Below are 11,631 nucleotides of genomic sequence, written 5' to 3' on the forward strand. Positions count from 1 at the left end.
GACTTCATTCTTTTTATGGCAGAGTAGTACTCCATTACATCCATTCATCCAACAATGGAGACTTAGGTTGTTTCCATATCTTGGCTGTTGTAAACAATGAACACAGTGGTACATATATCTCTTTGAATTAATGTTTTTTTGTTCTGTGAATAAATAACCAGAAGTAGAATAGCTAAATCATATGGTAGTTCTATTCTTAATTTTTTGAAAAATCTCCATACTATTTTCCATAGTAGCTACATCACTTTACACTCCCACGAACAGTGTATGAGAGTTCCTTTTTCTCCACATCCTCTCCAACATTTCTTATTCCTTGTCTTTTTGATGATAGCCATTCTAACAGGTGTCAGGTAATATCTCACTGTGGTTTTGATTTGCATTTCCCTGATGATTAGTGATGCTGAATATCTTTTTATGTGCCTGTTGGCCATCCGTATGTCTTCTTTGGAAAAATGTCTATTCAGATCCTCCGCCCATTTTTTAATTGAGTGGTTTGTTGTTGTTGAGTTGTATGAGTTCTTTATGTATTTTGGATATTAACCTCTTAATTGGATATATGACTTGCAAATATCTTCTTCCATTCAGTAGGTTGCCTTTTTTGTGTGTGTTGATGATGGTTTTCTTTGCTGTGCAGAAATTTCTTACTTTGAAGTAGTACCATTTATTTATTTATGGTTTTGTTTTCCTTGCCTTTGGAGTCAGATCCACAAAAATCTCCTTAAGACTGATATCAATAAGGGTTACTGCTTATATTTTATTCTAGAAATTTTATGGTTTCAAGTCTTATATTCAAGTGTTTAATCCATTTTGAGTTAATTTTTGTGTATGGTATAAGATAGTCATCTAGTTTTTTATTTTGCATGTGGCTGTCCAGTTTTCCCAACACCATTTATTGAAGAGACTGTCCTTTCTCCATTGTATGTTCTTTGCTTCTTTTTTGTAGATTAATTGTCCACATATATGTGGGTTTATTTCTGGGCTCTCAGTTCTGTTCCATTAATCTGTGTGTCTGTTTTTGTGCCAACATCACACTGTTTTGATTACTATAACTTTTTAGTATAGTTTGAAATCAGAGAGTGTGACACCTCCAACTTCTTTCTTTTTTCTTAGGATTGTTTTGACTATTCAGGGTTTTCTGTGTTTCCATACAAATTTTAGAATGATTTGTTCTAGTTCTGTGTAATATGCTATTGGAATTTTTATAAGGATTGCAATAAATCTGTAGATCACTTTGGATAGTATGGCATGTTAATAATATTAATTCTTTCAATCCATGAGCATGGAGTATCTTTTCTTTTCTTTTTTTTTTTTTTTGTATCTCCTTCAATTTCTTTCACCAGTGTTTTACAGCTTTAAGTGTATAGGTCTTTTACCTCTTTGGTTAAATTTATTCATAGGTATTTAATTCTCTTGATCCAATTGTAAATGGGATTGCTTTAAAAAAAGAAACAAAAAACAAAACAACAACAACAAGAAAAAACCTGTATCTCTGTCAATGTATCTCAGCAATAATTTGAATTTATACATATTTTAAACATCTAGTTTTCCTCATTAGTAGTTTTCCATACTTTCTCATTTAATGGTGGACTAGGAGTTGCAGATATGGAAGTAAATTGATTTCTGACTGAAAACTGTAAAATCAGTCATTTTTGAAGACCAAAACAGAAAAATCTTATCTAAAAGGATAGAGTCAATCAATACCTTACTTTTATGGCTTAGAGGAGAGACAAATGATCTAAAAAAAGAAAAAAAAAAGTTCATTTATAAGATGGGAAGAAAATAAGGAATATTGAATGCATCCTTCATTCATTGTAACTTTGATTTTTTAAAACTTTCATTCATGAGGTTTGCCTTTGGTAATGCCAAACAATTAACTCTGTGTGCACAAAGCACATTAATCATAATGTGTACAACTGAAGTTTTACTTTTTTTTTTTTTTTCTGGCTTGCATTGTTGATTTATTGGCTTTACTTTTATGTGTCTTGGCTAATTGTTGTTATTTTGTCTATGTTACCAACATCAGCTTGCAATCGAAATCCTATAAATCTCTCATTTGAATTAATTTTATTTAAATTTTTCCTTTCCATTGTGCATTATTGTCATTTAAAGTGTGAAGATCAGAGTGGTATACAACTCCAAAATTCTAAACCCTTAAAAATGCAGCACCTTCATGCAGCACTACTGAGCTCTCTCAAATGAGTTTTGAGGGAGAAGCAAACATTTAATCACAGAAATGAGAAAAAAAAAGTTAAACTTAAGAGTATCATTATTAATCATTGCTCACAATCCTTCCAATGATCCACTAAGTCATTCAGAGACAACACACCGTCTCTTCTGAGAGCCCATCATGCTGCCTAATGAAAGGAGACGGTGTATTTAGAGTGAAGTGTCTTGATTTTAACCAGAGTAGCTAGCAGCTGACTGTGTAACAATGTTAATGGAATAGCCTGTGCTGTAGTTCTTTATTTCTACTTTAAAAAAAATATTTTTCACAGCAATCACTCCCTGGATGAGTCATCCACTAGTAGCAGATCCTTAACACTAATTATTTCAAATATCATTTAGAAAATTCCTACACTTTGAGAGAAACAAACAAAAAAAAAATTGAGAAAAAAAGCAGCAGGAATCCTTTTCCCCTCTAATCTATTGCTTGAATGTACCAGAAAACCACTTCACCTGCAAAAATTCACTTGCTAAAATAGTTCAGTACAAGGAATGAAAAGAAACACCTAAGGCACCAAAGAGATTACCTAGAAGGAATTAGAATAAGACTGACATTGACTTTCTCATATAAAATACATGCAGCATTTTAGAATACAATGAAAAAAATATTTCAAAAATCAGAGAAAATATATTTGAATCTTAAATTCTAAATCCACTTAGTCATGGGCAAGAGCCAAAAATACATTCAATATTCAAGGAATAAGAACATTTACCTCGGAAGCATTCCCTCTCTCAGCAAATTCCTCATAAACATACTCTATCAAAGCAAGTAAGTAAAACATAAAAGTAGAAGATATGGGATTCAGGAAACTTTCACATCATTTAAATACAGCAACAAAAGGAAGTCCCAAGATGACAGATTTGTATCAGATCTAAGAATCAATCATTACAGTTTATAGAAGGAAGATGGTGAGAATGTGGAAGGGGATTTCCAGGGGTTAAGAGGAATCCTGAGAATAGCTGATATGATGGATCATTTGAAAACAATTAATGATATAATAGATACAAATCTAACAACTTAAAAAGAAAAATCCAATAAAAATTTTGGGAAAATAAAAATCTTGAACAAATAAGGAAATGTAATACTCTCCTAGTTATCTTTTGCGGCATAAAAAAAAAAAAATCCTGAAACAACCATTGTATTAAATCTCACAATTTTGTAGATTAGAAATGTGGACACTGTTTACCTGGATAATTCTGCTATTCCATGTGGCATCAACTGAGGTCATTCAGTGGTACTCAAATGGTAGATGATGGTATGGAGGGTACAAGACTGATTCACTCTTAAGTCTATTACTTTGGAAAAAATGGATGAAAACTGCAGGTCCCATTGTGACTGTCACCCAAGTGCTTACATGTCCTCTCTCGCAACAGTGAAGCCCCAGAATGTGTTTCCATGGCACTTGAGGTACCTCAGATAGTCTTCTAAGTCACAGAAATGAAAGCTGCCATCTCTTAAATTCTGGACCTAGAAACTGACATGGTATGAGCTCTGCCATGTTCTATTTGTCAAAACAGTCACAAAGCCCAGACAGAGCCAAGCAAGAGTCTTCAACCCCATTGTCAATGGAAAGAATGTTAAAAAGAAAAAAAAAAAAAATGTAGCTATCTTTCACCTATTTATCACGTTACATCATTTGGTTCTGCTGCCCATGATTTTCACATAGACATATTTGATTAGAAATTTTAAAAAATATATTTATTTATTTATTTGGTTGTGCTGGGTCTTAGTTGCAGCAGGCTGGCTCCTTAGTTGCAGCATGCATGTGGGATCTAGTTCCCTGACCAGGGATAGAGCCCAGGCCCCCTGCACTGGGAACACGGATTCTTAACCACTGTGCCACCAGGGAAGTCCCTGATTAGAAAATTTTTGTTGATTTTAGAATTTTAGAATCAGCCTAGACTTAAAACAGAGAAGATTTCATATGGTTTTAAAATCGAATGGAAATATTACTGAACATAGGTATACTAAAGTAAAAGCACAGATGACAGAATTTAATAAATGGAAAGAAAAGGAAAACAAAATTACAGGAAAAGAATTCTAATATCCTTGTTTTCTGCAGTAAAGTTGCTATGGTCTAAATGTTTGTGCCCCTCCCCCCATTCATATGTTGAAACCTAACCTCCAAGGTGATGATATTAGAAGATGGGGTGATTGGGATATGATTAGGTCAAAAGGGTGGAGCCCTCATGAATGGGATAAGTATCCTTATACAAGAGGCTCCAGAGAGCTCCCTTGCCTCTCCCACCATATGAGGACACAAGGAGAAGTTAGCCATCTACGAACCAGGAAGGAGGCTCTCACCAGACACTGAATCTGCTGGTGTCTCGATCTTGGAATTCCCAGCAGCCAGAATGGTGAGAAATAAATTACTGTTGTTTATAAGTCACCCAGTTCATGATATTTTGTTAGAGCAGATAAAATGAACTAAGACAAATGTGTAAAACAGTATCATTTATGGTTGATGTTAGAGGAAATAAAAATATATTATAAACATTTAAACATATAAAACTAATGGAAAAGTGAATTAAAAGTAATGGCAATACTATGAAGGTAGGGGTTCCAGGGAAAGAGTAATAATTTCAGTAGCTAAATCCTCACTTGGCATAGCAAAATCAATAGATACATTAGAATGTGACCACTTAAGGAATAGTGCTACAAACACATTTTTTTTTTAGAGATTTAGATCAGCTACCTCAAAAAATAAAAAGATAACTCTCAAAGTGAAGTGAGAGGGATAATGAAAGAGGAATCTAGCAGAAAGCTGTTGCTTTTTAATATAAGCTGTTTGGTTCTACCAGTTTACAGACATTTTTTAGTTAAACATGTGAAAGAATAAACTACTTTGGAAAAAAAAGGAAAATGATCCAAAATGGAGGTGTGGTCTATCCCACACTTCCACCCCTCTAAGCCCCCAAAAGGTGTTGTAGCATCATATCAGGGGTACTGGAATCCAGGAATTCCCAGAGGAAAGGCCACAGATTAAGAAGTAGTGGTGGGTCTAATGACTAGAAGGAGGAATAGCTACCAAGTCACTGAGACCAGAGCAATATAAGAAAAATTTCCTCTATCCCAAATACACTGGAGAAAATAAAAACCTTTAAGTGGAACAAAACACATAGCTTATACCTGGATTTTTATAAGAAAACAAACAAAAGATGTGTTTAAGCATGTAGAGATGAATAAAATTCAACAGCTAATGTCAACTCATAACTGACAAAGGAGTCAAGAATACTTAATGGGGAAAGGGTGGTCTATTTATTAAATGGTATTGGGAAAACTGGATATCCACCTGCAAATGAATGAAGTTGGACCCCTCTCTTACACTACTCACAAAAATTAACTCAAAATGGAACAAGACTTAAATGTAAGACCTGAAACCATAAAAATACTTGGAAAAGAACATAGAGAAAATCTATTTGACACTGGTCTTAGCAAGAATTTTTTGGATATGACACCAAAAATACAAACAATAAAATAAAAAGTAAACAAGTTGGACCACATCAAACTAAAAAGCTTCTATACAGCAAAAGAAACAAGCCAATAAAGTGAAAGGGCAACCTACAGAAAGGGAGAAAATATTTGAAAACCATATATGTCCCATAAGAGGTTAATATCCAAAATATGTAAAGAACTCACACAACTCAAAAAAAAGAAATCAAATTAAAAAATGGGAAAAAGATATGAATAGACAGTTTTCCAAAGAAGATATACATATGGTCAGTTCGTTCATGAAAAGGTACTCAACAGCATTAACAATCAGGGAAAGGCATATCAAAACCTGAGTTATCACCTTACCCCTGTTAGAATGGCTATTTTGAAAAAGATAAGTGTTAGCAAGAATGTAGATAAAGGGGATCACTTACACATTATTGGTGATGCTGTAAATTGGGACAGTTTCTGTGGAAGACAGTATGGAGGTTCCTCAAAAAATTAAAAAATACAACTACCATATGAGCCAGCAGCTTTACTCATTGGTGTATATCCAAAGGAAATGAAATTACTATTTTGAAGAAATATCTGCATCCCATGTTCACTGCAACATTATTCACAATAGCCAAGATACGGAAGCAACCTAAGTCCATCTATGGATGAATGAATAAAGATTCACATATATATGCAATGAAGTATTATTCAGTCATGAGAATGAAGGAAATCCTACTATTTGCAACACCAGGGTTGAAACTTGATGCCATTATGATGGTAAAATAAATCAGGGAAAGACAAATACTGCATGATCTCAGGGTGTGGGAAACAGGGGGATGTCAAAGTGTACAAACTTTCAGTTATAAGATGAATATATTCTGGGGATCTAATGTACAACATGGTGACTATAGTCAACAATACTGTGTTATATACTTGAAAGTTACTAAGAGAGTAGACCTTAAATATTCTCACCACACAAGCATACAAAGGTAATTAATTTACAGATGTGTTAACTAACACTATTGTGGTAATTATTTTGCATTACAACACACTGCATACCTTAAACTTACACAGTGTTACATGTCAGTTATCACATCAATAAAGCTGGGGAAGGGGAATTGGAAGACTGAAGCATTTGGGCAGATGGCAGCAGCAGTATAGTTTTTTTGGGGAAAAAGAGTTAATGGCTACTAATTTTTAAGTGAACTTAAACAGATATAATTGTAATGGGGTTCTGACATTTATTACCAAAATTACATGCTAGGTATAGATAAAAGCATTCAGCCAGGGAAAGCTTAGGGAAATAGACAATTTGTTGTCCCCTTTTTCTAATCTGTCATATCCCTTGTTTTGATGCATCCAATTAAGTGCCTTATCAAATGGTCATGTCCTTGTATGAAGACTTTCATAGTAAATGCAGCAAATTTTCAGGCTCCAAGGTTGAAACTGATTCAAGAGTACCGATTTTAAGAACTGTTTCCATCAAGTTCATTTCATAGCTCTAGTTATTTCTGTTCCTATTTGCTATGCGCAGATCTTTGCAAATTCTGAAACTCCAGGAGGTAGATCTCTCCTCCAGTTCTGCTAGCTACAGCTGCTCGTAAATACCAAGGAGTGTATGAATCTAAATGCCTGCTGTTGTAGGAGGGCTTATATAAGATTTCCTGGCTCTTGGTAGAAAGAGAACAGTCTTCCAATTTGAGAAAGAGAATTCTTCTTCTTCTCTCCACTTTATCCAACCACAATTTACTTAGGAGTCAATTGCACTATAATCTTTCTTGGGGTTAGGGTTATAAAAGTTCATTTTACTTTCTCTGAAGTTTTACAGTTTAAATGTTTCAAGCATGTTTGCCATCTATTACCCAACATCAACTTCTTCTAACAATCCTGGAATATCTAAATATCAGAGTTATTTTCAAATAAGAGTCATTTTCAAATAAGAAAATGACTCTCCTAAAAGCTTTTTAAGTAAATCATGCAGAAAGAAACACAAAATGTACACTGAACATTTAGTCTGTTGTCTATTTTATATTTTGTCTCCTTACTTTTATTTGAGGTTTATAAGGGCTGATTTATTGGTTTTCTAATGACTGCTATTCATTCCAGCAGCCAGTACTTCAGTACAAACAGATATGTACAAAAAAATTCACTCATTAGAAAAATAAATATTTTTGAACAGTTAATAGTAGCTACTATTTCTGGATGTACTAATTCTGGATCCAGTCATAATGTCTGAGAAACTCACAGCTTAGGGGTGGGAGGAGAGAGATATACAATAATGAATTTTCACATAACAGTGTAATATATTATCACAGAAACACATTCAGATAGCTGCAGGTACCAGAGAAGGAAATATCTAACTGCTAAGCAAGTGTGGAAAAGAGGGTGAAACTATTCTTGGTTTTATAGTGTCTATGAACCAAGCTACAACATTGATATACACTATTTTCTGTTTTCATAAGAGCAAAAAAATAATTTAGAAAACTTAAAAGCCCCCAAAACAACCAGAATGCAGTATTGCAAGCCAAGTGATACTGTCTCAGTGAGTGCATAAAATTGGAAAATCAACTGTGAAATCAATGTCATTCAAGCTGGGAAAAATATCTGCTAACCCATTTGCCCTTCTGCTATTTTACGTAGAGTAGGGATCTCATCAAATCCTAGAAAAAGAGAATCATTCTTTCTCTCCAACATTCCTAAACTACCAGGAATTGCCTGAACTTCAGATCTTAACGTCAATGGCAAGAGTTTTGGTCATTTTTCAGCTACATTTTCAGTCAAGTTGTGAATATTAGGCTGCACAGAAAAGAATGAACATAGAAGGTCTGACTGCTATCCTTTGGAAGTCCTGCTTACAAGGTTGGCCTTTGGCTGGCATTTGGGAACTTGGATTTGGGGAGGGTCCCCAACATTAACTGATAAGAGTGACTTGCTATGTCTAAACTCCTTGAACAAACAGTATGGTTCATTCTGAACACCTTCTTTCCTTCTGGGAGTCTGGAATTTGGGGACTTGCCAGCAGGGGAAGCCTACGTGATCAGCAGCAGCCTCCCAAAAACAAAAAACAATCTCTGGGCACTGGTCTCTAACAAACTTTATACGTGTACTCACAACTTGTTACTGTGATAAGTGTGTCTTGTGGACACCACTGAGAGAAGATCTTTGGTAGCTGGTTCCTATTTCCCCCCAGACTTCACCGCATGAGACTTTTCCCATTGTCAATTGTGTTTTGTGTTCTTTCACTTTAATAAATCAGCTGTGAATAAGACTATTTGAATCCTATGAGTTCTCCTAGTGAACCATCAGACCTGGGGGTATTAATCAGGACCCCCAACAAATAAGGGATATATTTAGTTATATTTTGAGAATCTTTCTGAATTTTTGCCAATGTAAACTCATAATACAAACAATCTACATGCAGTAGAAGAGGAGAAAATATTCTTGCCTCAGAGAACATACAGGACTTAAAGTAAGCCACTGGTTTTTCAATTGTAGCTAGTTTTCTAGTAAAGCCAAGTATTTAAATTAGACATACATAAACATTAATTTATATGTTAATTATATATATAAATTATATATTTATTCATTAATATATGTGTGTGCACTTCCTCTGAGCTATTAAATCATAAATAAAAAGTACCATTCTGACTAAATCATAGTTAATAGAGTGTAAACTCTTCAAGCACAGGTATAATCACCTTTTCTAGTCCCAGTACTACCATTAACCTACTGAGTGAACTGAAATAAGTTAATTACCTTGAGAGAAGTCACTCATTTTACTTTCCACATTTATAGTTTTAGATGTTGGAATAGATAATTTTTGGAATGTCTTTCCTTTCTGAAATTCTAGTTATATGAATAAAGGATGCCCTTGGTATTCACCCTGTTTTCTCTTTGATCCTAAGGATCAACTTGAGTGATCCAGCTGACACGTGGGTGATCCTGTACTCCCTCACTAAGTACCTGTGTGTCCTACCAAGCTGCCCATTCGTTCATCGATGAAGAATATCCCAGTTAGTTGAAGAGTGACTCTTCTGTTAATGATGTATTAGTCTGGGTTCAGACAGGTAAAGAGAGCAACTAGCGGTATTAGAGAAAAAAAGCAGCTTAGTAAAAGAATCAGGGTTTATACATATGTGGGAACAGGTGAGGAGCAACTGTGGGAGTGATGGTAATGAGAAGATGGTAGAAAGAACTGTGAAGGACTCCAGCCTGAAGTATGAGAGGCAGTGGGGAGGGTACCACAGCTGTGCAGTGGAAGCTTGCCAAGAGGTGTGCAAAGCATTGCATCTGGCCACCATGATCTCCTGGGAGGAGTGGCTTCTGTTTCACCTTCTCCCATTGGTAAACTCTAATGATGATTAATATAAGGAAGGGAACTGGAGAACATTAGTTCTCAGCCTTAGAAGGAGTGCCTTGTTGACAAAAGACAACACAGATGGCATGCTGGTTGTTGGGATGCCCTCAAAGACTTCCCACACATAAAAGGCTTCTAGAGATATGTGAATCTGTATTTTAAAAAATAAAATATCAGAATATTTAATCTAATACTAATCAAATTTCCAGTGATACTGATGGTATTTTTCTACTTAAAAAAATAAAAAAGGTGGTGGTAGGAGAGATTTGATTCTTCTTGTCATTAAGGTTCTGATTCTTATTAATGTGCTTCCTGGATCTTAACTAGCTTGTTCATTAAATGACTCATCTACCAAAGGAAGTTAGCACTTCCTTATGTGGAATACAGAACAGGTAGATGTTGCCAATACTCAGTCAATGCCATAGTTGGAGTCTAGTAAGATTCCTATTTTCTATTCATTTTTGACAAGGTTGCCTAGTCAATCTGACAGATAATCATACTAAAACACATAGTTTTATTAAATGCTATGTATGCAAAGGAGAATAAGCGAGTATTGCAGAGGGACATCTAACACAGACAAGTGGGTAAATAACATATCAGGTAATATTTCCTCAAAAGGAGGATATCTATACTGAATCTTTTAAGATTCACAAAGTGATAGAGCCTGTACCAAGCAGAGAAAAAGAAGATGCAAAGGATAGAGCTATCGGACTGTGGAGTGTTCAATCATGCACAGTTAAATCAGATTTATTGGAACAATGGCAGAAGTAGTGGTGGGAAATGAACGTGATTACTTAAGAAAGGAACAAATCATGAAAGGCCTTGGCTTTTATTTTGGGAAGTTTAGCTTTCTTCTTTAAAATGATGGAAAGCCAATTAAGAATCTTATATAAAAATGTAATTATTAAGATATTTATGTTTAAAAATAATTAATCTAACCCTTTTACTGAGAATACATTTAAAATTATAAAAAATGTTAAAAAGACTGTCAGATTAATCTGGTTGAAAAACATTATTATGAATGTGAACTAAAGCAAGAAGAGGAGATACAATAAATATTCAGGGTGTAAAATATACAAGGTTTAATTGGGTTGAAAGTAGGAGAGAAATAAAGGTGTATCTTAAATTAATCTTGGATTTCTTGTTTGGTTGACTGAATAGATCATGGTGTTAACACAAAGATCCAGGTTAGGAAGAGATTTGAAGAGAAGATGAAGAGGTTTTGGTGTGATAAATCTGAGATGTCCAAGTGGAAATAAAACATTATATAAATAGGTCAAGAACTCGAGAAGTTTTTTTTCTGGAAAATGTTGATTTGGCAATCATCAGCATATTGGTAAAGTTCTACCCAATCAGGCTTCAACAACATATTTCATAACTCCCAGATAGAGAGTAACAATTTTTATACCTGTTCTCAATACAGTAAAAATTATAGTCTTCCTCCTACATCAATTCATCCAAGCGTATGTCCCACATCTACATATAGAGGCTGCCATCTCACCCACACATCAAAACTCACATCACACAGTATGATATATAAGACTTTTAAGAGTTACGTAAAACTCATGTGCCAATAGCACATTTTGCTCTTAAAATTTCCCTGTCTAGGAAAAATGGGACAAAG

This window comes from Balaenoptera acutorostrata, chromosome 7 (genome assembly GCF_949987535.1).
Source record: "Balaenoptera acutorostrata chromosome 7, mBalAcu1.1, whole genome shotgun sequence".
Classification (NCBI taxonomy): Eukaryota; Metazoa; Chordata; class Mammalia; order Artiodactyla; family Balaenopteridae; genus Balaenoptera; species Balaenoptera acutorostrata.